Raw genomic sequence first — 27,736 nt, 5'->3', positions numbered from 1 at the left:
AGTAGTATTGTTTATTTGACCTGCTCTTTTGAAGGAAAATCCTATTGTATTGTATTTATGTTATGAAACCTGCAACTAAGAGAAAATAAGATAAAGACATATATATTTTCAACTTGACTTCCATAATTTTTACGGTATAGTGTCGTTTTTGGAACGGATGAACGCATGGTTATTGTGAGGGTGTGACGTACGCTTAACACGGTGCCTGACCCCCAACCGCTCGAGCCAAGCTACCATTGTGCTGGGAACCTGGTGACTGCTAACCCGGTTGCCCGGTTTCCAACATAAAATTGGTGTTCAGTGGTGGGATAGAGCTGTGCTTGCGTCTACTCGACAATAACTTTGGGTAGTCCATAGGCCTACACCGGGAGTATTCTCCAAGCGGACTTCCTAATTTCGAGTTTTGTTTTTTCCAAATTTACTTCTGGTGGTGGGAGGAGGTATTACAAAAGGTACCCCCCTGCATAGCTTCTGTAAGCAACTGTCTTCTATCCTGAGTGGGCAAAATGGAGTTTGTGTTGGAGGGTGTGGAAACTTACACTGTGACCCAACTCAGAGAGTTTTGTCAGCGAGAGGGGGTGTTTTGTCCCCAAGGTGCGAAGAAGGGTGAGCTCCAGACCAGCTTGAGGGCTTGGGGGGAGGCACGACGAGAAAGTAAGGTTGAGAAGGAGGATAGGGATGGAGAGCCTGACAGCGAGGGGGCTGGGTTGTACCAACCTGAGGTGGGGAACCTAGTAGCGGGGCCCAGAACACTTTCAAGGAAGGGCAGCAGTGTCTCTAGCAACGGCTTATCAGAAGCAGAATTAACTGACCGGAGGGAGAAAAGACAGCTCACATGGGAATTGGCGAAGCTGGAGAAAGAAAAGGAGGAATGGAGGATGGCTCACGAGTTGAGGCTCAGGGAGATAGATCTCCAGATCCTACGGGTCGGGGCACACACTGTTCCTAATGGTGGCAGCGAAGAAAGAGAAATCACCAGGGAACCCAAACCCTATCTGCCAAAAGACATAGTAGCCAGCTATAGTGCGGGAGATGATATCGCCAAGTGGCTAGCAGCCTATGAGGTCTCTTTAAGAGCCCATGGGGTTCCAGAGAAATATTGGGGAGGGGGATTGTATAAATACATGCCTCCAGCTGGCAGGGATACATTATTGGCCCTGGAGCAGGATGAGCAGACCCACTACCCCACCATGAAAGTGGCGCTCGTGAGGAAGTTTGGACTAACACCCGAGAAGTACAGACAGAAGTTCTGGGGTAGCCACAAACTGGGCACACAGAATTGGGTGGATTTCCTGGACTATGCAAAGAAGGCATTAGAGGGTTGGATACAGGGCAGCGAGGTGAGGGACTACGAGGGGTTGTTTGATTTGATGTTGAAGGAACACCTGCTCGAAAAATGTTTCCCTGAACTGCGTCAACACCTGGTGGATAGCAAGCTGACCAATCCCCGGAAGCTTGCTGAGGAGGCGGACATTTGGGCTAGTACCCGAGTGTCCACAAGGGGGACTGGAGGGGACTCTCAAAAGACCGGACAGGGCGCCCCCCAGAAGAAAGAGGGAGGGGAAAAGAAAACGGAGTTCTCTAAAGGCCCCCAAAATAGTTTCCAAGGGAAAGGAACGGGATTCACCCCTAGGGCTAACCCACCCAGAAACCCTAATCCTGGCCAGAGTCAGCAGCCAAGGGTTGTCCATTGCTTCGAGTGCGGTGGTGTCGGACACTATAAGGGAGATGTGAGGTGCCTGAAAAGACCACCCCCTCCCATCGGAGGAAAGGCCCCCGGAGTAGCTAGTGTAGTGCTCGGGGAGGAGATGCCTTTAGATAAGGGAAGGGAGTGGGCAGGTGTCACTTTAGTGTCCCTGGGAGAACGGGAGATGGTTCCTAAGATCCAGGTGCCCGCAAATACCACAAAGTATGGGCAGTGGGTCACCATCAACGGCCAAAGAGGGGAGGCTCTGAGAGACACAGGAGCCAGTATGACTATGGTACGTAGCCAACTGGTGTCTCCAGAGCAGGTGATTCCCGATGTACTCCACCCTGCCGCGATGGCTGACGGCAGAATGGGCCACTATCCGGTGGCCGAGGTTCCATTTGAATGGGAAGGGGTTGCAGGGTTGCTTCGAGTTGCCGTAAGCCCTGCCGTGCCAGTCGATTGTCTGCTGGGGAATGACATGGAGCATAATGCTTGGAAGGAGGTGGAATACCGGACTCATGCTGAGATGCTGGGTACACCTGACTGGGCCTGTGTCAGCACAGGGTCTGCGACTACCCGGAGGGGGAGTTCGTTTAGGCGGGAGCCTGGAACAAAGGCACCGCCGGCTGCCGACCAAGGGAAGAACCGAGGACAGGAGGAGCCTGCCTCGGCATCCGCGCCCCGTGTGACGGATAGGCCACTGGAGGTGGTGGACCAGGAGTCCGCGGAGGGGGATGTTACCGAACTGGAGAACCTACCCATCCCGGCCGAGTGGCACGTGGAGGGAGGGCCGACCAGGGAGGAATTCTGCAAGGGCCAGAGGGAGTGTCCTACCCTTGAGGGACTGAGGCGACAGGCCGAAGCCCAGGCAGCAGGGAACGTTGAGGGGAACTACAATATTTACTGGGAGGATGGCCTCCTCTACAGTGAACCCAAGGCACCCATGCACGGATCGTCACGGGCCTTGGTTGTCCCTCAACGTTATCGAGCCTTCCTCCTGGAATTGGCTCATGAGATCCCCTTGGCAGGACACCTGGGGCAAGACAAGACCTTTGCCCGGCTTGTCCCACACTTTTATTGGCCTCAGATAAAAGTGTCGTCCGACACCTATTGCCGGACGTGTGTGTCTTGTCAAGCCAGTGGGAAAACAGGGGTGAAGCTGAAAGCTCCCCTGGAACCACTTCCTGTCGTTAGCACCCCCTTTGAAAGGGTGGGCATCGACATTGTGGGTCCATTAGATCCGCCTACTACAGCTGGTCACAGGTTTATCCTGGTTCTGGTGGATCATGCCACACGGTACCCAGAGGCTATACCTCTGAGGACCATTACGGCACCTGTTGTGGCTAGGGCCCTGATGGGAATCTTTACCCGAGTGGGTTTTCCCAAGGAAGTTGTGTATGACAGGGGGACCAACTTCATGTCAGCATACATGCGGGCCATGTGGAAGGAGTGTGGAGTGACCTACCGGTTCACCACTCCTTACCACCCCCAGACCAATGGTCTGGTGGAGAGGTTCAATAAAACCTTCAAAGGCATGATCAGAAGTCTGCCTGAAAGCCTGCGGAGGAAATGGGACGTCCTCCTACCCGGTCTATTGTTTTCTTACAGGGAAGTGCCACAGAAGGGAGTGGGCTTCAGCCCCTTCGAGCTTCTGTATGGGCACCCTGTGCGTGGACCTCTCAGCCTGGTGAGAGACGGATGGGAAAGAACTCCCAGAAAGCTTCCCCAGGACGTGGTGAGCTACATGCTGGCCTTCCGGAGCCAAATGGCTAAGTTGTGGAAGCAAGCTTCTGACAACTTGGAAGCCAGCCAAGCAGTAATGAAGGCGTGGTATGACCACAATGCTCACCCGGTGGAATTGGAGCCTGGCCAGAAGGTGTGGGTGATCGAACCAGGAGAGCTTAGCGCCCTCCAGGATCGCTGGTCAGGACCCTTTGAGGTGTTGGAGAAGAAGGGTAAGGCTACCTACTTGGTGGATCTGAAGACCCCTCGCCAGCCCCTACGGGTGCTGCATGCCAACCGCCTCAAACCCCACCATGAGAGGCCCGAAGTCATATTGCTGATGGTGACTGACGGAGCAGAGGACGTGGAAAGCGAGCCTCTCCCCGACTTATTTGCGTCTCAAGAGAAGGATGGGTTGGTGGAGGGAGTGATTCTCTCCCCGTCCCTAACTCCTGAACAGCAGGAGGACTGCCGCCAGGTCCTGGGGCAGTACTCTTCGTTGTTCACCTTGTTCCGGGTAGGACTCACCTGTGCGTCCATGACGTGGACACAGGAGACAGCCCACCTGTGAAGTCAAAGATCTACCGGATGACAGACAAGGTGAAGGCCAGCATTCACAGTGAAGTCACTAAGATGCTGGAGCTAGGAGTGATTGAACCTTCCAGCAGCCCCTGGTCCAGTCCGGTGGTATTAGTACCAAAAGCTGTACCACCGGGTGCCCAACCGGAACTGAGGTTCTGTGTGGACTACCGGGGACTGAACTCAGTAACCAAGACTGATGCTCATCCGATTCCGAGGGCCGATGAACTGATTGACCGGCTGGGAGCTGCCCAATATCTGAGTACCTTTGACCTTACTTCCGGGTACTGACAGATCTCTCTGACTGATGGAGCTAAGGAAAGGTCAGCCTTCTCCACGCCCAAGGGCCACTACCAGTTCTGCGTGATGCCCTTTGGGCTCAAGAACGCACCTGCCACGTTTCAGCATCTGGTGAACCAGATCCTCACTGGAATGGAGAGTTTCTCTGCTGCTTATCTGGACGGCATTGCCGTCTTCAGTAACAGCTTGGAGGATCACTTGCGTCACCTGCAAGCTGTTCTCCAGGCCCTGAAACACGCTGGTTTAACGATCAAGGCCAGTAAATGCCAGATCGGGCAGGGGTCGGTAGTGTACCTTGGACACTTGGTGGGTAGGGGAGCGGTGCAACCCCTCCAGGCGAAAATCGAGGCCATCATGGCCTGGGAACCCCCCAAGACTCAGACTGAGGTCCGAGCTTTTCTGGGCCTCACCGGATATTACCGCCGCTTCGTGAAGGGGTATGGTACCATTGTGGCCCCCCTCACGGAGCTTACGTCCAAGAAGCAACCTCGACGGGTAGTCTGGACGGAGGCTTGTCAGCAGGCCTTTGTGAAACTGAAGCAAGCCATGTGCGAGGCCCCGGTCTTAAGGGCCCCAGATTTTTCCAAGGAGTTCATTGTCCAGACAGATGCATCGGAACATGGCATTGGGGCAGTGTTATCGCAACTCAATGAAGAGGGTCTGGATCAACCTGTGGTCTTCCTATCCCGGAGACTACTTCCCAGGGAACAGAAGTGGAGTGCAATAGAGCGTGAAGCCTTTGCCGTGGTATGGGCTCTGAAGAAGTTGCGGCCATACCTGTTTGGCTCGCACTTCCTAGTTCAGACCGACCACAGACCCCTTCGGTGGCTGATGCAGATGAAGGGGGAGAATCCCAAGTTGCTAAGGTGGTCTATCTCCCTACAGGGAATGGACTATCAGGTGGAACATCGGCCCGGAGTGGACCACGCCAATGCAGACGGTCTCTCAAGGTATTTCCGCCGTAGTGATGAGAACTCCCAAGGGGTTGGGTAGCTCTCCCCACTTTCAGCTGGGGGGGACGCGTGTTAGACCTGTCAGCCCTTTGGGTGGTCCCTCCTCATCATTATTTATTTTGTCCCACTTTTGCCTCAAACCCTGTTAGTATTTTTCCTTTTTGGGAACCACCAGACTTTTTAGTGTTGATGCAGGGTCAGGGAGCCATTTTCCCTACCCCTGGAACTTCTGTCTGAGAGCCTGAGACACAAAATGGTGGCCATCCATTGTCACCTGTGACATCACCAGAACCTCCTGGAACATTCTAGAATCCTGTGATAGTGGGAGGCAGTTTAGAATGTTGGGAGGCCATCTTAGAGGGGCAGTTGGCAACTGACTGGAGAAGAGAGAGGACAGATATAGAAGGAGGTCAGAGTAAGGCAGCAGGGGTGGAAACCAGTGCTTGGAGTGGGGTCCAGAAACCCACCCTTGATGCTAGTCCCTACTGACCAACCCAAGCCTAAAGCCCTGTGTGGGACCAAGACCAGAAGAACCATCTTAAGGAGCTGAACATTTGAAACAGGCCTTAAAGAGGAAGAACAGCAAGTTCCTGACCTGTTCAGTGGTGTCCTCCTGGAGTCCTGACGTCGAGAAGCCTGGAGACCTGGGGCCTGAGGTAGAGAAGCGGCGCTGACAGAAAGCAGACGTCGTACCCGGAGCCGCCAGAGGTCGAGTGAGGGCGCCGACGGAGGTCGTGGAGAGGCGCCGGAGGTCGAGTGGAGATTCACCCGAGGTCGAGGTGAGGGCGCCGACGGAGGTCGTGGAGAGGCGCCGGAGGTCGAGTGGAGATTCACCCGAGGTCGAGTTAGGGCGCCGACAGAGGTCGTGGAGAGGCGCCGGAGGTCGAGTGGAGATTAACCCGAGGTCGAGGTGAGGGCGCCGACGGAGGTCGTGGAGAGGCGCCGGAGGTCCAGTGGAGATTCACCCGAGGTCGAGGTGAGGCGTCGACGGGGGAGTGAAGTCCGCCCACCGGAGACGCCGGAAACTGAGGTGAAGCGCGCCGGAGGTCGGGAGTGGAGATCGCACTCCGGAGACACCCGGAAGCGGGGAGGTCGTGTCCCTGCGGCGCCGGAAAGCGACATCGAGACGAGGCCGCCCAGCGACATCGAGTCGAGGCCGCCCAGCGACATCGAACCGGAGCCGCCTCACGGCGTCGACATGGCGCCGAGCGGAGCCGATCGTCGAGGAAGGGACAGTAAGTGGTAGAGGGGGCGTCTAAGGCCCCGTGGAGCCCTAAAAGACCATTCTAGGGACTAGAGGGGTGTTAGAACCAGCCTGGGAGTGCCAGGGGTGAACTAAGACTGGTGCAGTGACATCTGTGAGGGGCTGTGTAGTTTGGAGGGCCAGATCATTAGGTTACCCTTATTCTGCCTCAGCTTAGGCCCCAGCCTTGACCAATCTAGATGGGACACCCCCATGCCACCCAAATGACCACAAGCTGTATATGGGCAAAGTAAGACCAAGTGACCTCATGAAAATGATCTGATCTGTAATTGTCATTGATTGTTTACCTTATTTATTGAAGGTGCTTTATTTATTGACTTCCACTAATTTATTCCTGCACTGTATTTATTGTCTGACTGTATTTATTTACCGTCTGTATTTATTGCACATCTATTTATTCCTTGCTTAATGATGACCTGAACCTATTTGTGGAAATTCAGAAGTAGTATTGTTTATTTGACCTGCTCTTTTGAAGGAAAATCCTATTGTATTGTATCTATGTTATGAAACCTGCAACTAAGAGAAAATAAGATAAAGACATATATATTTTCAACTTGACTTCCATAATTTTTACGGTGTAGTGTCGATTTTGGAACGGATGAACGCATGGTTATTGTGAGGGTGTGACGTACGCTTAACACGGTGCCTGACCCCCAACCGCTCGAGCCAAGCTACCATTGTGCTGGGAACCTGGTGACTGCTAACCCGGTTGCCCGGTTTCCAACATAAAATTGGTGTTCAGTGGTGGGATAGAGCTGTGCTTGCGTCTACTCGACAATAACTTTGGGTAGTCCATAGGCCTACACCGGGAGTTTTCTCCAAGCGGACTTCCTAATTTCGAGTTTTGTTTTTTCCAAATTTACTTCTGGTGGTGGGAGGAGGTATTACAAAAGGTACCCCCCTGCATAGCTTCTGTAAGCAACTGTCTTCTATCCTGAGTGGGCAAAATGGAGTTTGTGTTGGAGGATGTGGAAACTTACACTGTGACCCAACTCAGAGAGTTTTGTCAGCGAGAGGGGGTGTTTTGTCCCCAAGGTGCGAAGAAGGGTGAGCTCCAGACCAGCTTGAGGGCTTGGGGGGAGGCACGACGAGAAAGTAAGGTTGAGAAGGAGGATAGGGATGGAGAGCCTGACAGCGAGGGGGCTGGGTTGTACCAACCTGAGGTGGGGAACCTAGTAGCGGGGCCCAGAACACTTTCAAGGAAGGGCAGCAGTGTCTCTAGCAACGGCTTATCAGAAGCAGAATTAACTGACCGGAGGGAGAAAAGACAGCTCACATGGGAATTGGCGAAGCTGGAGAAAGAAAAGGAGGAACGGAGGATGGCTCACGAGTTGAGGCTCAGGGAGATAGATCTCCAGATCCTACGGGTCGGGGCACACACTGTTCCTAATGGTGGCAGCAAAGAAAGAGAAATCACCAGGGAACCCAAACCCTATCTGCCAAAAGACATAGTAGCCAGCTATAGTGCGGGAGATGATATCGCCAAGTGGCTAGCAGCCTATGAGGTCTCTTTAAGAGCCCATGGGGTTCCAGAGAAATATTGGGGAGGGGGATTGTATAAATACATGCCTCCAGCTGGCAGGGATACATTATTGGCCCTGGAGCAGGATGAGCAGACCCACTACCCCACCATGAAAGTGGCGCTCGTGAGGAAGTTTGGACTAACACCCGAGAAGTACAGACAGAAGTTCCGGGGTAGCCACAAACTGGGCACACAGAATTGGGTGGATTTCCTGGACTATGCAAAGAAGGCATTAGAGGGTTTGATACAGGGCAGCGAGGTGAGGGACTACGAGGGGTTGTTTGATTTGATGTTGAAGGAACACCTGCTCGAAAAATGTTTCCCTGAACTGCGTCAACACCTGGTGGATAGTAAGCTGACTAATCCCCGGAAGCTTGCTGAGGAGGCGGACATTTGGGCTAGTACCCGAGTGTCCACAAGGGGGACTGGAGGGGACTCTCAAAAGACCGGACAGGGCGCCCCCCAGAAGAAAGAGGGAGGGGAAAAGAAAACGGAGTTCTCTAAAGGCCCCCAAAATAGTTTCCAAGGGAAAGGAACGGGATTCACCCCTAGGGCTAACCCACCCAGAAACCATAATCCTGGCCAGAGTCAGCAGCCAAGGGTTGTCCATTGCTTCGAGTGCGGTGGTGTCGGACACTATAAGGGAGATGTGAGGTGCCTGAAAAGACCACCCCCTCCCATCGGAGGAAAGCCCCCCGGAGTAGCTAGTGTAGTGCTCGGGGAGGAGATGCCTTTAGATAAGGGAAGGGAGTGGGCGGGTGTCACTTTAGTGTCCCTGGGAGAACCACAGATGGTTCCTAAGATCCAGGTGCCCACAAATACCTCAAAGTATGGGCAGTGGGTCACCATCAACGGCCAAAGAGGGGAGGCTCTGAGAGACACAGGAGCCAGTATGACTATGGTACGTAGCCAACTGGTGTCTCCAGAGCAGGTGATTCCCGATGTACTCCACCCTGCCACGATGGCTGACGGCAGAATGGGCCACTATCCAGTGGCCGAGGTTCCATTTGAATGGGAAGGGGTTGCAGGGTTGCTTCGAGTTGCCGTAAGCCCTGCCGTGCCAGTCGATTGTCTGCTGGGGAATGACATGGAGCATAATGCTTGGAAGGAGGTGGAATACCGGACTCATGCTGAGATGCTGGGTACACCTGACTGGGCCTGTGTCAGCACAGGGTCTGCGACTACCCGGAGGGGGAGTTCGTTTAGGCGGGAGCCTGGAACAAAGGCACCGCCGGCTGCCGACCAAGGGAAGAACCGAGGGCAGGAGGAGCCTCCTCGGCATCCGCGCCCCGTGTGACGGATAGGCCACTGGAGGTGGTGGACCAGGAGTCCGCGGAGGGGGATGTTACCGAACTGGAGAACCTACCCATCCCGGCCGAGTGGCACGTGGAGGGAGGGCCGACCAGGGAGGAATTCTGCAAGGGCCAGAGGGAGTGTCCTACCCTTGAGGGACTGAGGCGACAGGCCGAAGCCCAGGCAGCAGGGAACGTTGAGGGGAACTACAATATTTACTGGGAGGATGGCCTCCTCTACAGTGAACCCAAGGCACCCATGCACGGATCGTCACGGGCCTTGGTTGTCCCTCAACGTTATCGAGCCTTCCTCCTGGAATTGGCTCATGAGATCCCCTTGGCAGGACACCTGGGGCAAGACAAGACCTTTGCCCGGCTTGTCCCACATTTTTATTGGCCTCAGATGAAAGTGTCGTCCGACACCTATTGCCGGACGTGTGTGTCTTGTCAAGCCAGTGGGAAAACAGGGGTGAAGCTGAAAGCTCCCCTGGAACCACTTCCTGTCGTTAGCACCCCCTTTGAAAGGGTGGGCATCAACATTGTGGGTCCATTAGATCCGCCTACTACAGCTGGTCACAGGTTTATCCTGGTTCTGGTGGATCATGCCACACGGTACCCAGAGGCTATACCTCTGAGGACCATTACGGCACCTGTTGTGGCTAGGGCCCTGATGGGAATCTTTACCCAAGTGGGTTTTCCCAAGGAAGTTGTGTCTGACAGGGGGACCAACTTCATGTCAGCATACATGCGGGCCATCTGGAAGGAGTGTGGAGTGACCTACCGGTTCACCACTCCTTACCACCCCCAGACCAATGGTCTGGTGGAGAGGTTCAATAAAACCTTCAAAGGCATGATCAGAAGTCTGCCTGAAAGCCTGCGGAGGAAATGGGACGTCCTCCTACCCTGTCTATTGTTTTCTTACAGGGAAGTGCCACAGAAGGGAGTGGGCTTCAGCCCCTTCGAGCTTCTGTATGGGCACCCTGTGCGTGGACCTCTCAGCCTGGTGAGAGACGGATGGGAAAGAACTCCCAGAAAGCTTCCCCAGGACGTGGTGAGCTACATGCTGGCCTTCCGGAGCCAAATGGCTAAGTTGTGGAACCAAGCTTCTGACAACTTGGAAGCCAGCCAAGCAGTAATGAAGGCGTGGTATGACCACAATGCTCACCCGGTGGAATTGGAGCCTGGCCAGAAGGTGTGGGTGATCGAACCAGGAGAGCTTAGCGCCCTCCAGGATCGCTGGTCAGGACCCTTTGAGGTGTTGGAGAAGAAGGGTAAGGCTACCTACTTGGTGGATCTGAAGACCCCTCGCCAGCCCCTACGGGTGCTGCATGCCAACCGCCTCAAACCCCACCATGAGAGGCCCGAAGTCATATTGCTGATGGTGACTGACGGAGCAGAGGACGTGGAAAGCGAGCCTCTCCCCGACTTATTTGCATCTCAAGAGAAGGATGGGTTGGTGGAGGGAGTGATTCTCTCCCCGTCCCTAACTCCTGAACAGCAGGAGGACTGCCGCCAGGTCCTGGGGCAGTACTCTTCGTTGTTCTCCCTTGTTCCGGGTAGGACTCACCTGTGCGTCCATGACGTGGACACAGGAGACAGCCCACCTGTGAAGTCAAAGATCTACCGGATGACAGACAAGGTGAAGGCCAGCATTCACAGTGAAGTCACTAAGATGCAGGAGCTAGGAGTGATTGAACCTTCCAGCAGCCCCTGGTCCAGTCCGGTGGTATTAGTACCAAAAGCTGTACCACCGGGTGCCCAACCGGAACTGAGGTTCTGTGTGGACTACCGGGGACTGAACTCAGTAACCAAGACTGATGCTCATCCGATTCTGAGGGCCGATGAACTGATTGACCGGCTGGGAGCTGCCCAATATCTGAGTACCTTTGACCTTACTTTCGGGTACTGGCAGATCTCTCTGACTGATGGAGCTAAGGAAAGGTCAGCCTTCTCCACGCCCAAGGGCCACTACCAGTTCTGCGTGATGCCCTTTGGGCTCAAGAACGCACCTGCCACGTTTCAGCGTCTGGTGAACCAGATCCTCACTGGAATAGAGAGTTTCTCTGCTGCTTATCTGGACGACATTGCCGTCTTCAGTAACAGCTGGGAGGATCACTTGCGTCACCTGCAAGCTGTTCTCCAGGCCCTGAAACACGCTGGTTTAACGATCAAGGGCAGTAAATGCCAGATCGGGCAGGGGTCGGTAGTGTACCTTGGACACTTGGTGGGTAGGGGAGCAGTGCAACCCCTCCAGGCGAAAATCGAGGCCATCATGGCCTGGGAACCCCCCAAGACTCAGACTGAGGTCCGAGCTTTTCTGGGCCTCACCGGATATTACCGCCGCTTCGTGAAGGGGTATGGTACCATTGTGGCCCCCCTCACGGAGCTTACGTCCAAGAAGCAACCTCGACGGGTAGTCTGGACGGAGGCTTGTCAGCAGGCCTTTGTGAAACTGAAGCAAGCCATGTGCGAGGCCCCGGTCTTAAGGGCCCCAGATTTTTCCAAGGAGTTCATTGTCCAGACAGATGCATCGGAACATGGCATTGGGGCAGTGTTATCGCAACTCAATGAAGAGGGTCTGGATCAACCCGTGGTCTTCCTATCCCGGAGACTACTTCCCAGGGAACAGAAGTGGAGTGCAATAGAGCGTGAAGCCTTTGCCGTGGTATGGGCTCTGAAGAAGTTGCGGCCATACCTGTTTGGCTCTCACTTCCTAGTTCAGACTGACCACAGACCCCTTCGGTGGCTGATGCAGATTAAGGGGGAGAATCCCAAGTTGCTAAGGTGGTCTATCTCCCTACAGGGAATGGACTATCAGGTGGAACATCGGCCCGGAGTGGACCACGCCAATGCAGACGGTCTCTCAAGGTATTTCCGCCTTAGTGATGAGAACTCCCAAGGGGTTGGGTAGCTCTCCCCACTTTCAGCTGGGGGGGACGCGTGTTAGACCTGTCAGCCCTTTGGGTGGTCCCTCCTCATCATTATTTATTTTGTCCCACTTCTGCCTCAAACCCTGTTATAATTTTTCCTTTTTGGGAACCACCAGACTTTTTAGTGTTGATGCAGGGTCAGGGAGCCATTTTCCCTACCCCTGGAACTTCTGTCTGAGGGCCTGAGACACAAAATGGTGGCCATCCATTGTCACCTGTGACATCACCAGAACCTCCTGGAACATTCTAGAATCCTGTGATAGTGGGAGGCAGTTTAGAATGTTGGGAGGCCATCTCAGAGGGGCAGTTGGCAACTGACTGGAGAAGAGAGAGGACAGATATAGAAGGAGGTCGGAGTAAGGCAGCAGGGGTGGAAACCAGTGCTTGGAGTGGGGTCCAGAAACCCACCCTTGATGCTAGTCCCTACTGACCAAGCCCAGCCTAAAGCCCTGTGTGGGACCAAGACCAGAAGAACCCTCTTAAGGAGCTGAACATTTGAAACAGGCCTTAAAGAGGAAGAACAGCAAGTTCCTGACCTGTTCAGTGGTGTCCTCCTGGAGTCCTGACGTCGAGAAGCCTGGAGACCTGGGGCCTGAGGTAGAGAAGCGGCGCTGACAGAAAGCAGACGTCGTACCCGGAGCCGCCAGAGGTAGAGTGAGGGCGCCGACGGAGGTCGTGGAGAGGCGCCGGAGGTCGAGTGGAGATTCACCCGAGGTCGAGGTGAGGGCGCTGACGGAGGTCGTGGAGAGGCGCCGGAGGTCGAGTGGAGATTCACCCGAGGTCGAGTGAGGGCGCCGACGGAGGTCGTGGAGAGGCGCCGGAGGTCGAGTGGAGATTCACCCGAGGTCGAGGTGAGGGTGCCGACGGAGGTCGTGGAGAGGCGCCGGAGGTCGAGTGGAGATTCACCCGAGGTCGAGGTGAGGCGTCGACGGGGGAGTGAAGTCCGCCCACCGGAGACGCCGGAAACTGAGGTGAGGTCGGGAGTGGAGATCGCACTCCGGAGACACCCGGAAGCGGGGAGGTCGTGTCCCTGCGGCGCCGGAAAGCGACATCGAGACGAGGCCGCCCAGCGACATCGAGTCGAGGCCGCCCAGCGACATCGAACCGGAGCTGCCTCACGGCGTCGACATGGCGCCGAGCGGAGCCGATCGTCGAGGAAGGGACAGTAAGTGGTAGAGGGGGCGTCTATGGCCCCGTGGAGCCCTAAAAGACCATTCTAGGGGCTAGAGGGGTGTTAGAACCAGCCTGGGAGTGCCAGGGGTGAACTAAGACTGGTGCAGTGACATCTGTGAGGGGTTGTGTAGTTTGGAGGGCCAGATCATTAGGTTACCCTTATTCTGCCTCAGCTTAGGCCCCAGCCTTGACCAATCTAGATGGGACACCCCCATGCCACCCAAATGACCACAAGCTGTATATGGGCAAAGTAAGACCAAGTGACCTCATGAAAATGATCTGATCTGTAATTGTCATTGATTGTTTACCTTATTTATTGAAGGTGCTTTATTTATTGACTTCCACTAATTTATTCCTGCACTGTATTTATTGTCTGACTGTATTTATTTACCGTCTGTATTTATTGCACATCTATTTATTCCTTGCTTAATGATGACCTGAACCTATTTGTGGAAATTCAGAAGTAGTATTGTTTATTTGACCTGCTCTTTTGAAGGAAAATCCTATTGTATTGTATTTATGTTATGAAACCTGCAACTAAGAGAAAATAAGATAAAGACATATATATTTTCAACTTGACTTCCATAATTTTTACGGTGTAGTGTCGTTTTTGGAACGGATGAACGCATGGTTATTGTGAGGGTGTGACGTACGCTTAACACGGTGCCTGACCCCCAACCGCTCGAGCCAAGCTACCATTGTGCTGGGAACCTGGTGACTGCTAACCCAGTTGCCCGGTTTCCAACAATCCCCCAGACAACTATTGAAGTGAGACTCCAGAGTGAGCATGTCTGGTTGGCCGGAGAAAGGCACCAGTCCAACCTGACAAGCGCACTTCATTGTAGACAGGTTGCTGCAATGTCGCTAGCGCCGCTTGCCAATCACATTCTGAAGCACCAGCATCCAACCCTCGAGGCCTTCCGCATCACTGAGGCTGGCCTGCGGCTAACAGCAGACTGCCGCAGGCTAGATTGGATTTTGATTTGATTCTCACACGCACCTAATTTTATTATGGCAAGTGGGGCAAAAGTATCAGTGGGGCGACGCCCCCACGCCCTAACGAAGCAAACACCCATAGACAATAACCCAGGTTTACATCACTTTGTAAATTTGGGGCAGGGTCAAATTCCATGGGTGTTGTGTGGGAAAACCCACCATAAAGCACATGGAATGCCTCCCAGGTGCAGAGTAAGGAGATGCAGCGATTTCCGGTGCATTGCCTTTATGAGGACACTCAAAGGCCCTGCTTTGCGTGGCTTCATAAATCTTTATGAAAGCCTTGCATCATGAATGTACCACTTTACGTGGTGCAAAAGTGGTGCAGGGCTCTCATAAATAAGCCCCTTGGAAGCAGGTGATGAAGCAGCATGACATATTCTCTGGGCGCAGCTCACATGGGCTGAGAGTGTTCTTTTTGGGCGAAATCCTTAACACCTCGTTGTTTTTGTAAAGTGCACAGGTCTCAACTCCTTCAGAAGCTGCCTTAAGAGAAAGAAAATGTCGGACTGTTTTCTGGGCACTGGGCCGGCTTTAGGACGGTGCGAACGTTGCCGCCGCACCAGGCTCTGATTTTGTTGAAGGGGAGCTGTGTTTAAATTTAACGTATGGGTTTAGAAGTACATGAACTAACTTCCTTGTGTGTCCAGCAGTTTTCAGGCAACAATAAAAATTTCAAAATAACTCTGGTGATTAATGTCACTGCTGGTGAGAGATCTGAATTTTTTCTAATGGCGGTTATTATCATTAAGTAGCGCAAAAGGATAATGTCCCTGCTGCAAAGAAGGTGTACATTGCAGATCACAGAACACAGTGTGTGAGTGAAGTATGAGTAGTTCTTTAAAAAAAAATGAAATGTACATAAGAGTAGGCAATGGAGAGGTAAGGGCACTGTTGTAGAGTGGTAGTCAGGGAATTCATGGAGAAGGAGGTCATGGGGGGGTGCCAAAAAAGACTAGGCGCGAGCAGCACTGAAGCCGACCCTGACTATGCAAAATAAATAATGATAGCCTGCCTTTATTTATGTTTTCTATTTTTGAGGGGAGGTTAATAATATTTGCTACATTGCCCCACTATCCCGCTGGCACGTTGGGTATGTGGTAGGGAGGGTGACTGCTTGTCCAGTGGGGGAACGAAGAGGACGGCCTGCGGACAGGAGCAGGTATAAATACCTGACTCCCGCCCCTTGAGTGCCAGGAATGGCCCAGCCGGACGTGGGGGACTCCCAAGGGGGTCCCAGTGAGTGGAGCATGGAGAAGACCGTAATGCGGTACTAAGGTGGACGTTCTCTAAAGGGGGCACACTGGGTGCTCCGCGGGCAGTCGCATAGTGCCGATATCGGCAACCCTCCCCCAAGCATAGTAAGGTACTCAGTGCACACTGCAATAAGCAATCACGCCAAACAAGTTTGTTGGAAAACAGTTTTCTGCAGGTTTATTTCATACATGAAGTATGCCAACGTGGTGGGTTAATTTACGGGCGATCCAACGGCAGGCAGTGGTGACTGACCTAAGCTGCCCTGCCAGCCTGATGAGCCAAACTGCACCATGGCCAACCCAATCGGTGCTACCATTTATGTGGAGATTATCCCCCTTAAATACCATGGACCACCAGTCCATGACTTTACTTACGCCTTTTTAGGGGCGGAGCATTGCAAGGCAAGCCCCCGGTTGCTCAGGCTTACAACTGCCCAAAAACTAGCGGGGGTCCAACGTTTTCATCAAGGCTCCTGCCATAAAGACTCCTGGTTTTTGGCATAGGGCACCCCTATTGTGCTCCTGAAGAGGGTACTCTTATGTACCACTCAGCCTCCGATTCGCCCTGTAACTCCGCCAATGCTCAGGATGTGGCCGCTATATCCGGGCCCCCCCACAATGGCAGGTTCCGTAACCTCCTGCAGTCTGCAGTTACCAGTATTTCTAGCTTAACCAATTGCCTATCTACCTCTGTACCATGTGGTGTTTGCACTAATGAGGCCAAGCCTAATTTACCAAGCCCTTCCTATTTATTTGAATTTAAATTTGAGTTGAACCAAGCCCTCCTGCTTGGTGGGCTTGTACATGGCTTTATTTGCCCTTCTGCAGGAATGTTCAATGGCCTCCCCGTAAGTACGGAACTACTGTTCTCTTCTTTAACCACAGTTCTGAGTGATGTCTCTATGGTGCTCTCGCCAATTTGGGCCTTCTGCCTTGGGGTTGTCTGAGCCTTTTATTTAACCCTTACTGCCCAGGCCTGAATTCAGGATTGGGCCTTCTGCTTAGGGGTTGGCTGAGCCTTGTATTTACCCCTTACTGCCCAGGCCGAAGTTCAGGATTCACTAGTAATCATTGTGGAGTTCGCCTCCAAGGCCATGAGTATATTTGTTAATAAGTTATTGTTTGAAGCCAACGCAATACCCGTATCTTTACCCGCTGACCTCAATTTGTGCAAGATTACAGTGCCGGCAAAAAATTGGACCCCAAGGGGATTTGAAACTACTGCTCTCTTCGTGGCCACAGTTCTGTGTGATATAATGCATAGTGCACTGTGAGCAATTTTGTGCATTTACATTTGGGGTTGACTAAGCCCTTGTTTACCCCCCTACTTGGCACACGCCAACTTTGAGGGTTCAAACTGATAACCATGTGCCGCACCAGCAAGTGAAATATGGACCCCAGGGAGAGCCTCATTGGGGGGGAAAGGATGGAGTCTTGTGACAGACGGTACCCCCCCTGCTTGAGTCAGCACGTTAGGCATGGCCCTCTCACCCATAGGAATCATATTACATGCATCAAATTTAAACTGTGTCATGTCCTTTCAAGGACGCCAGGTAAGCCTTTTCCACCTAAGCCAAGACAAGGTGAATCTAAAAACAGGGGGTGAGACCTGAGGTCCCCTAAGGGTACTCCAAATATTCTGCTACCTTTCAAGTCCTAATTGCCTGCAAAACACATCAGTCTGACTGCGGTCTTCAGGTGCTGTCTCACCATGCTCGTGTCTCCACCCTAGCATATGTAGCCCATAGCCAGACTTTTGCTAAAGGTATACCAGGATGCAGAAAAAGATGCCAATTCTTTTGCATAGTGAAAACATGGAGTAAAACCTATGAACAAATTTACCTGCACCTTCTTAAATATGAATGCAGAAGTGTTCTAGAAATCGTCAGCATTTGTGCTCCAAACCCATATTTCTCAACACTATTGGAGCCACAGCACACTTTAAATGCAGGCTCCCATTACCCATACTCTCATGTTTAGTGCACATCTTCTATAGAAATGGCCAAAAAGAAAACCTTTTTTAAAACCACTCTATTTACAGTTTCCTGGAAATGTACTTTTCTGTCCCTATGTGGGAGAATGTAACGCCTATAGAATTATGAATCCCACCGCCCTACCATCTGAATGCGATCGGGGGGGGGCTGTACCCCGGTATTTTGCTTCATTTCATGTCCTTATTGCCTGCAAGCCCATCACCATCTGACTGCGATATTTAGATGCTGTGCCGCCATGCTGATGTCTCCACCCTAGCGTAAGTAGCCCAGTGCCAAACTTCTGCTAATGTATACCAAAATGGCGACAAGTGGGTAGAAAAGCTTTTGGGATGGTGTGAAAAGAAGGCTAACAATATGTACAGATTACCTGCCCTTTCTTAAATTATGGGAATGACGAAGGTTTTCAAACAAATTGTAGCCTGTGTGCCCTAACCCAGTGTTTCCCAAAACTTTGGAACCACAGCCCACTTTTAGGATGACAAGATTACGCAACCTGCCTAGCTACAATGGCGAGGAGGCAGGGGAATTTTAGCTTAACTAAAACATCCTGCAACACACACTCGTTTACGGAGAGCGCATTTCTGTTGAAATGACCAATACATTTGCACAGACAGTTTTATTGTAAAACTAAGGCAGACAAACTAATAATGTGTCAAATACGGTTACAGTGAATGTTTATCTTTTTTGCTTCTGCCAGTAAGCACCTTGATAGTTTGGGCTGCTAAAAGTGTTGCCTCCATCAACACTTCAGGATTCAAGGAAATGCTTAATCTTTTGATTTTTGACTACTGAGTGTGCCCAGTCCATTCACAGATATTTCTTTATATTCTCCGTTATTTTTCTTTTGTGCATCACCAAGTAAATCCCTTGCTTTGTTTAACCATATTGAAATCTTGCGGCATCTATGTTATCTTTTCTTTTTCCAACTGCACCATGGAAGGAGTTTGTAAGCACCCATCCCAGTGTTAAAATTAATTGAAATTTAAAGCAGGATGTGTCTGGTGGCATGTCCTCCCATTCGACCTCTAGAGCTGGGATACCTAAATTGATCTGCTAACAGGGATACCTAAATTGCTCCCTCTCAGTGGTAATTTGTAGTGAATCCATGATGTTGTCAACAGCAGGGGCTGTGCTTTTGTCAGTAAGCTTACCTCCTAGTAACACTGTAATTGGTGATACAAAACATTTTACTCAGCGTCAAACTGACAGTCTTGCGTTGCCATTGCCATCACCCGTCCTATTCCCTTTGAAATCACCATCTATCCTCCATCGCAAGTGGTCACTTGGCTAAAAGCCTGGTGGCACCTGGAGATGCTATTTAACCCTCCTATCCTCTGCACTATCGGCAAGCACCACTCAATGTTGCAGATGCCTTAATACATGAGCAACCTGCTGGCCACATATCACCACCCGCTATTCATCGCAGATAGAGGCTCCCGTTAGTAGAAAAACACAAAAGACTATTATACGTTGGTGACCGTCCTACCAAGCTACATGACTGCCAGCTTCTGGTGCTTAGAGACATGTGGCCTTGAGCACTGTTTAATTGCAATATGCCCATTAATTCCCCTAGGAATTTCCCACGTGCAGTTGAATACTGTGCTGTTCAGCTGACAATCTTAAAGGCCGTTTAACTGTTAACAATATGAGTGGTGCGGGGACATATGTCAGAATCTAAGAGTTGCTGTTTCATGTTTTAGCGCAGCCCACATTTACATGTATCCTACAGGAACCTCTCTGCCCCACTGTGCATGACTTAGGTACTTAGTCCAGCTCACTAGATGCAGTTGCATGTGACTCAAGACAAACAAGCAACAACTGGACGTGCTGCCATGTAGCAAAGGTTTCAAGCAGTTGTATCCGCATCTACAGAGGTATCTAACAGCAGTTGGGTGGCCTGGAGCCTTATTATAGACTTCCCGCATTTACTTCTTGTTTGAGGAGGGACATCTTGTGCAAAGTGAAACCATAAACCTGGGATTAATCATGGCTTCCCTGCTTGACCAAATTGTGGGAACCTAGGCAATTGTCAGAATATTTACTTGTACCTTCATTTGACATAAGGGTACCTTGAAATACATGTGGTCAAGCAATCCACTGTGTAAAACATTCTCTTGTGTTTGGATCATTAAACTATAATGTTGTCCATCTATCATAACAACCAACAACCCAGAGGGTTCCTTGTGTTCACTGACTCGCCAGGGAGGAACGCATGTTAATGAAATACACTTTTTAGTCAAAAAGAGAGTGTAAATTCAGACGTTTGCTGAGAGATGTCTTAAAGAGAATGTGTTCCTACTGTCATATGGTGTGGGGCACATTATTAGCTTCTTTTATCTCAGTTAGTTTAAATAACGCTTTCCCGTTTACTAAGCATCGTTATGGATGTTGGTTCTCTTGGAAGCCCAGTGTGGCTGTGCAGACCCCGGACCATGCTTTGAGATCACTGCCCTAGTGCCTGGGTGTTCAGCTGGCCGCGTGTTGCCGCTAAGGGTAGGAGAAGCATTTCTATACCATGTCAATACTCCCATTGATATAAAGTGTGCCATGTTCAAGTGCAACAAGGGGCCACAGAATGCAACCTATTGTTTGCATAAAGACTGGCTGTTGTTAGTACCTGTGATCTTTTGTCATTTAGGGCTATGTGTTGTTTCTTGTGCTTTACTTTTGTGAGCTTAGCGTGTTCGGTTACTTTTAAGTTTTGACTTGCTTGATGCTCTCTGGTAGAGGCCAGTAATGCCCTTACCAGGAAGTACTTCTGTAAGTTTGGTGGGGCAAGGGTGTGTGCGCCACTGCTGCTGTTAAAACTCCCATTTTTCCATTATCACAAAACGTGTTTTTCCTAGGATTTAAGACTGAGCTTAGTCATCTCAGCGCTATGATTGGCAGATGCAACTATCTGTATGCGTTGCTGTCATTAACCGGGACAAGGAAATGTTGTCCCACCATGCTGCTCAACGGTTGCCCCGCTGCCAAAAACCACGCTCCACTGGACAGGAGGCCAGAGCAGCCGTCTGGGCTCCCGCGACTGCACTCCCCCATGGGCCGAGACTAAGAGCTATGTCCCATGGATACAAGAAAGGCCATGCACGACCATTTCGCAGGCCCTCAACCCATGCCACTCACCCTGCGACACAACACATTATCAAGCCTGGGGACTCGGGGACATCCCGGGTCCCAAACTCTCACCCAGCTCCACCCGTGCAACCAGGCTCCAACCAGGAGGTTGGAGCCACAGGACAGAAGGGGGAAAGACTAGGGGAGGCTGATAATTCCCCTACACTCACCGAAACAAAACCGAAACCCACCATATCGCCAGACCAGGAGACACCACTATGTGTCCAGCGAGGGAACCAAGAGGACGGCCAGTGGGTGGGGGCTGGTATAAATACCTGACTCCCCGCCCCATGAGCGCCAGAAATGACCCTGCTAATGCGCCAGACGTGGGGGACTCCCAAGGGGGTCCCAGTGAGTGGAGCGTGAGGAAAGCCATAATGCGGCACTAAGGTGGCCATCCTTTTAAGGGGGCACATGTGTGCACCGCAGGCAGTCACCGAAATGCTGTGGAAGTTCTTTTACATGTGCACTGGCTTCAATACCACCATAATCTTTTCTTTGACAATTACATGCATTTCGTGATGAAACTTTGCTATGCTCAAGCCCCTAGGCGACATAAGGTGTGCAATGCAAGTAGTGATGATAATTGCACTTATTTGCCTCTCCTTCACTCCTCCCAATGTGGAGTTGTTGGAACCGGCACTTTCTAGTTGGCTGAAGGGATGCCCCCAGCCAGGCAGGACCCACTGCTCCTATAAACTGCGGGTGACTGCGCTCGCTCTATAACCTGTGCTCACCCTTGGGGAGCTTGGCACTGAGCAGTCAGGTTTAATTCAGAGGCCAAGGCACAGCAGTCACTTGCGATAAATACACTGAAGTTCGCAAAAGAGACTTTACATAGGATGAATGGAAATAACTTTTGTATTCTACACAAATGTTCAATCATTATAACATGAACATCCCGTACCTTTGGGCATTAAACACATTTGGAAATATTACTAGCAGTACAAGACCCATTCGTATTGTTATAATATTAATAGTGTGCACATTGGCAACAATTCCAAATCTAAAACCCTCCCCACTGAGAGAGCACCCTTATATGGTGCAACACGTTGTCCACCCCAGGCCCACCCTAGCAATCCTGATAATATAATCCCACTCAGTTATAGGGTACACCCTGGGTCACAACGATATCAACAATATATACATACACGAAACACATTTTTTTTTTTGCAGCACCACAGGCCAGAGCCATGTGGATAAAACCAATGTTAAATGTATTGTGCTTTTGGCATGAAATCAACGTATGAAGTGGCACCACCGGCAAGTGTCGTGAATCGCAGTCGGTCTGCAGACTATCACTCGCACCGTATCAGCCCAGTCCATACAGAACACTCTTGCACACAAACGCCCGCAGCACCCTAATGAGGTGCCACTGGTACCCAGCAGGTCAATGGATAACACCCTGCAGACTCCAGTGCCCCAGCTTCCTTCTAGTTCACCCGGCTGTCCTATATCTCCAGATGGTAGTTAGCCAGCCACTCCTCCCGGATACTAGGCCACACACAGCCGAAGTCACACTTAGCCTAGGTATCGGTAAGAAGGTGGGGATATGTAGCAAGTTTCAATTAGGAGGTAGCCGTAAACAAGGGGAGTTTATCAGCCGCTCTGGATGTTCACCCACCGGTCTAAAAATAGATTAGAGTCACGCAGTCTCTTGACCAGCTTCCGAACTGTCTCAGAAGCATTCCTTCAGCATGATTGATGAAGCAGGCCACGCTGGATCCCGCAACTGGTGAATCCGCTCACCACCAACAGGATGCTTATAAGTGTCAGGGTCCCTGTGGTTCAGGAACCACACACCTTAGATGCGGACAGATTTCTGGGGCCCCACACTAGACAATGCGGTCTCCAGGCATAAGTCTTAATTCCACGCATATACCGTGCTACCCGTTGGGATTCAGTAGCCGATGTTGGCACTTGAGAGGGCACTGCTCTCCAGATGTCCGGTAGATGGTGTAGTTACCTAGCAGGAAATCTCCAGAAGAACAGGAGGCCCTTCGAAGGCCCCTTGGAGAGCACACTTCAGGGTGCCACACTTCAGCAGGTCTTCAGCCCAGGCCATCTATTATTCAGAAAGGGCACACGGTCACCATCAATGGCAGTAATCATCCATGTGCACAACAGAGTCCTCTGGCAGTGTGCACCACGCAGTCTAGGTTCTCCGGTCCTGCGTCCCCACAAGCGTATCTCTCCCGCGTATCTTCACTCCATTGCTGAAGTATGGCACCCATAGTTATACTGTTGTGTGCCTTTGATGTCTCCCCTAATTTGTAGGCCTGTCTACCTCGGGGCTGTGGAATTGTAGTTCCTATTCTTTAGTGGGCCATGATCTAGCCCCTAGAGGCCAAGTGTCAAAACTTCTTTCTCCAATCTATACCATCCAGCCCTCAAATGGCAGAGGTCTGTCGTTCCTGTTGTATGCCCATGGTTGATGCCTATCGCTTAGGAATGCACAGATGACTCAGGTACCATGGCACACACGACTCTTGCCCATGTTCTGTAAGCGGCATTTCTAAGCGAGTTATGTCAAAACCACCTTTACCCCTGGAAAGGGAATGATATTGTGAATCCAATGACAGGAAACACCATGAGGCTGCTCCACTGCAATCCACTGTTGCAGCCCGAAGTAATGTCAACCACTTCCCCACGTTAACCTATGGGAAGAGTAATCCTCATAGGTAGTGAAAACACACACAGGTATTTCTCACTACCTGGGTGCACATGCACTAAAGTGAACACCAATCTGCAATGGCAGGTTGGACACCTAGTCCCCAGCACCAGGGGTTCAATTGCGCCCGCCCAAGACTACAACGGCAGAGTGGACACAGGTTTAACTAATACGGGTGTCAGTGCATATGCACAGGCATGCAATGGCAGGCTGAACACACAGTCACGGGCACCATAGGCTCACACACCGGTCTGCGATGGCAGACCGGACCAGGTCTCCCAGGCCCTAGCACCTTAGGTGCGACTGCGTACATCCAACCCTGCCCGGGCCAGCCGGACACAGGTTGACCACTTACAGGTGCGATTGATCCCACCCGACCTGTGACAGCAGACCGGACACCTTGCCAATAGCATCATGGGTGCAAGCGTGGGGACACAGGCCTGCCACGGCAGGCCTGACTCGGGTTTTAGAACACCAGGGATGCAAGTATGCACTCACAGGCCCACGATAGCAGGCCAGACACCTATCCAAAATGCAATAGTTGCCGGTGCGCATACTCACACCTGCAATGGCAGGCTGGACACGTTTTTTGAAACAGCATAAGGGCCAGGGGCGCACACCCAAACCTGTAAGGGCAGGCTGGGAGCATAGTTAACACCCCACGGGGGCAAGCGTGCACTCCAAGGGCTGCATTGGTAGACCACCCATGATTCAGAACAAAGTGTCAGTGCCTCTTCCTAGCCTGTGTAGGATGGTGCAAGCTGTTACACACTGCCTTGACATCAAGGGCGTGCTCAGAGCCCTGGGGATACACAAGAGAATCGGAATCCCCCTAGGAGTATCCTATGGGAAGAGCCGAACTCCAAGGCAGGGAAAGCTCCACATAGGGGGTTCCTCACTACCTGGGCAGGGAACATCCAAATGTACTCACCTGACCTTCAGCCTACCCCCCTGTGTCCTTCAGGGCATCCCTAGGGGGGTGCCCCACAAGCCAGCGATGGCAGGCCCAATACGCTATCCTGTGGGATACATCCCCCACAAGCCAGTGCCATACCCTTCATGGGTATGTGGGGTACCTGTTTACAGGGAGCACAGAGGTTCGGCACCTACCCCTATCGTCCCTGCCCCTCCTGCCTAGCGCGGTGAGTGCAGACATGCGCACCTTCCCCCTACAGTACAGTGGTGAGGATCCCTGATTCGTAAGGCCATGTGGAGAGATACAGCAAAGACTAGGAGGAAAAAGCTAATAGTTTTTGGGTAAATTCTCCTAAGAAGGGCCTTATCCAACCGGTGTCATACAGTAATAGGGCAGAATGCTGTCACTCACAGTGAAGTTAGATAATATCTGATGGGGGCTGACCAACTGCTCCATGCTTCAAATGCCCAACACATTCTTCCCACCAATTAATACCCCCTTTTCAAATTCAGATCAGGAGGAACAAAAGCTACTCATCTGAGGGTTGGGTCAAAACCACCTCTAATTTAGGTTCAACTGTAAACAGAGATAAGTGATTCCGCCAAGAAATTTGTTGGGTTCCTTAAAATAGAATCGACATGGTGAAGATTTCACAGTGTGAGAGTGCATGTAAGAACTAATCGATTCCATTCAGGTTTTTTCCAGTTAGGTGCTTTACTCTTCCACTTTTTGTTTCATACATGAGACTTGATTTAATTTTAACCAAAGAAAACGTCTTTGAAAATAGTCTCTAAGTAAGCCAATACATGTTTCACCCTATAGAGGTATGCAAGCCCTGGGATTTTTCTAGGCTAAAGAAATAAAAGCAAATTATTCCAACTGTAATGTATATTTAAAAATTATAAACTTTAAAAATCAGTGAAAACCCTATTTGTAGAAACACCACCACACGTGATTTTGTGGCTAATTTCAAGCTCAATAAAAAATCCATTGTGATGAGGGCGTCTAATAGGCGATAAGGAGGAAACGGAAAGAACGCAAATATCTTTAGCGTGAGTTTAAAGAGAAGGGAAAATAACCGATTTTGAATATACGATTAGGGAAAATACCAAGGAGCAAAAATCCAACATAGACTTGGTGGCTATCTAGCACTGGCAAAAACTATAGTTAGCAATATGGGACAGAAGATATTTACCTGCATATCTAGTACATATATGTGAGATGATTCAATTATGCCTGGACACCTCTGGTCAATAATGGAGTAGATTCTTAACAGGAATTCTACAAAAGATGTTTAGAAGGTCCCCCAAGCTGGAAGTGGAATGTATTAGATCTTATACTTAGTGTTGTGTATATGTTAAAATACCACATCTAAAAAACAAATGTAGACAAATTGGCTATCCGAACATCATCATAGTTTAAATATCAGTTTATCTAGTATACAAATATATACAGAAGCTCGCTTGCGGTACAGAAAGGGGATAGGTCCTCCATGGGTTTAGAATGGTGGTAAGCTGTGCCGTAAGTAACAAGCGTGTCTCGAAGGTATGTGACTATGACACAAAAGAGTTTAGTCAAAAGAGGTAATGGTTCTTTAGTAATAACCTAGGTCATGCACAGCGGAGAGCCAAGAGGCGCAATCCGTGTTGTAAGTAATGGTCGCATCTCAAAGGTATGACACAAAAGCGTTTAGTCAAAAGAGTAAATGGTTCTTTAGTAATAACCTAAGACATGCATGGCGAAGGTCAGGGGCTCATGTTGTATTGACCGTTTATGGGCACTCACCATGACACTTTGATGGCGCGTGACAATAACTGACACGCGACACAGCTGCATCAGAGCAGGTATTATGATGTATTACCCTTTCCCCTGTTTCCATTGGTTCCCCTACCACATTTCACATTCGACTTAACTTCTGGCCGTTTTGATTCGGGGCTGAGACAGACCAGATGTGTTTGGGGTTACTACATTAAACTTGAAGTAAGAAACCCACTTATCGCCTCGGCCTCGGCATCTTTATAACAGCTCAATTCTTTAAGCAGCCAATACAAATGACACAGCATATAAAAGGCTGAAAAACACCAGTGCAAAGTCATGAGAACAGTCCAGTCCATTACATGAGTCAGTGTCTAAATACCAAAACATTCAGTTTCCTGGCTTTGGGTGTACAAGATTAACTATCAGTATCCTATTCAGTTCAAATTGCAAAACACTCAGGGCCAGACTGGCTGTAGCAGGCACCGGGCGTTTCCCCGGTGGGCCGCCCGGTTGAGGGCCGGTTTTAGGCCCCTGAGGGCCATTTTTGTTACCGGGGGCTGGCAATATCGGCCCCTTGTAACAAAATCGCCAAAACCGGCTCACCAAACAGCTCGACCACACCCCCCTCCTCCCCACTAGGGGGTCTGGCCGAGCAGTTTTCCAGGGCCGGTTTCGGTTCCCAGTCCGGCCCTGAAAACACTTACCGGTTTCTAGTCAAGAATTTGATTGAGTGAAGTCTCTGCAGTCCACCTCATATGTTGTAACCGTATTCTGAATGAGCGCCATTTTATTGTAGCCATAGTAGTTTGTACGTCGGCCGTTTTTAGTGTTATGTTAGTCAAGATGTCACTTCCAAAGCAGTGGTTGCCATCTTAAAAGAGGACTCCGTAGGTTAGGTGAGCACAATTTGATCGGAAGAAGTCTCTATTGTAACAGTGTTCCGAATGAGCGCCATTTTATTGTAGCCATATTAGCCAGTCCTTCGTCCATATATAGTATTGTGTTGGTCAAGTTGTTCACCCCAAAACATTATGCGCCACATAAAAGAGGGCTCCATTGGTTACGTGAGCCTTAATTGTTATTACCTTTAGTAGAATAACATCAAATCTAATTGACTGGTTTGAAACATCTGCGAAGAGATATCGTTAAGGAGTTGCATCAAGGAAAGGCACTCCTACTTCCGTAGCTTTATTCTATGTCAGTGAGGTGGTGCTACTTCGAAGAAATAGGTCGGAGCCATCTAGCCCGTTTTTCGAATCAAATCTATTGTATAAGGCAAAACATTCGTAGGATTTAGGGTATACCCAAGCTTTCAAAATAAATAATGGCGTCTGGTCCAGAATGGTATACAAAAAAAAGTGTATATGGTGGACTCGATTGTTAACTTAATTTTCTAGGCATTCTGAATCTGAAAAGCAAGGTTGAACCCGGGTTATCTATAGATGTATAGCTAATCCGAACTGTTAGTTCTTACTTGCATGCTCTCACGATTCTATTTGAAGGAACCCAACCAACCACTGCCCATACTGTTCTATTGGGAGGAAGAGAAATGTGAATGACAGAACAGCAGACCAATGGATGAAGAGCGCTAGCTGAAAGCCCC

The sequence above is a fragment of the Triturus cristatus genome, chromosome 9 (assembly GCF_964204655.1).
Source record: "Triturus cristatus chromosome 9, aTriCri1.1, whole genome shotgun sequence".
Classification (NCBI taxonomy): Eukaryota; Metazoa; Chordata; class Amphibia; order Caudata; family Salamandridae; genus Triturus; species Triturus cristatus.
Note: the sequence above shows the minus strand (reverse complement) of the source record.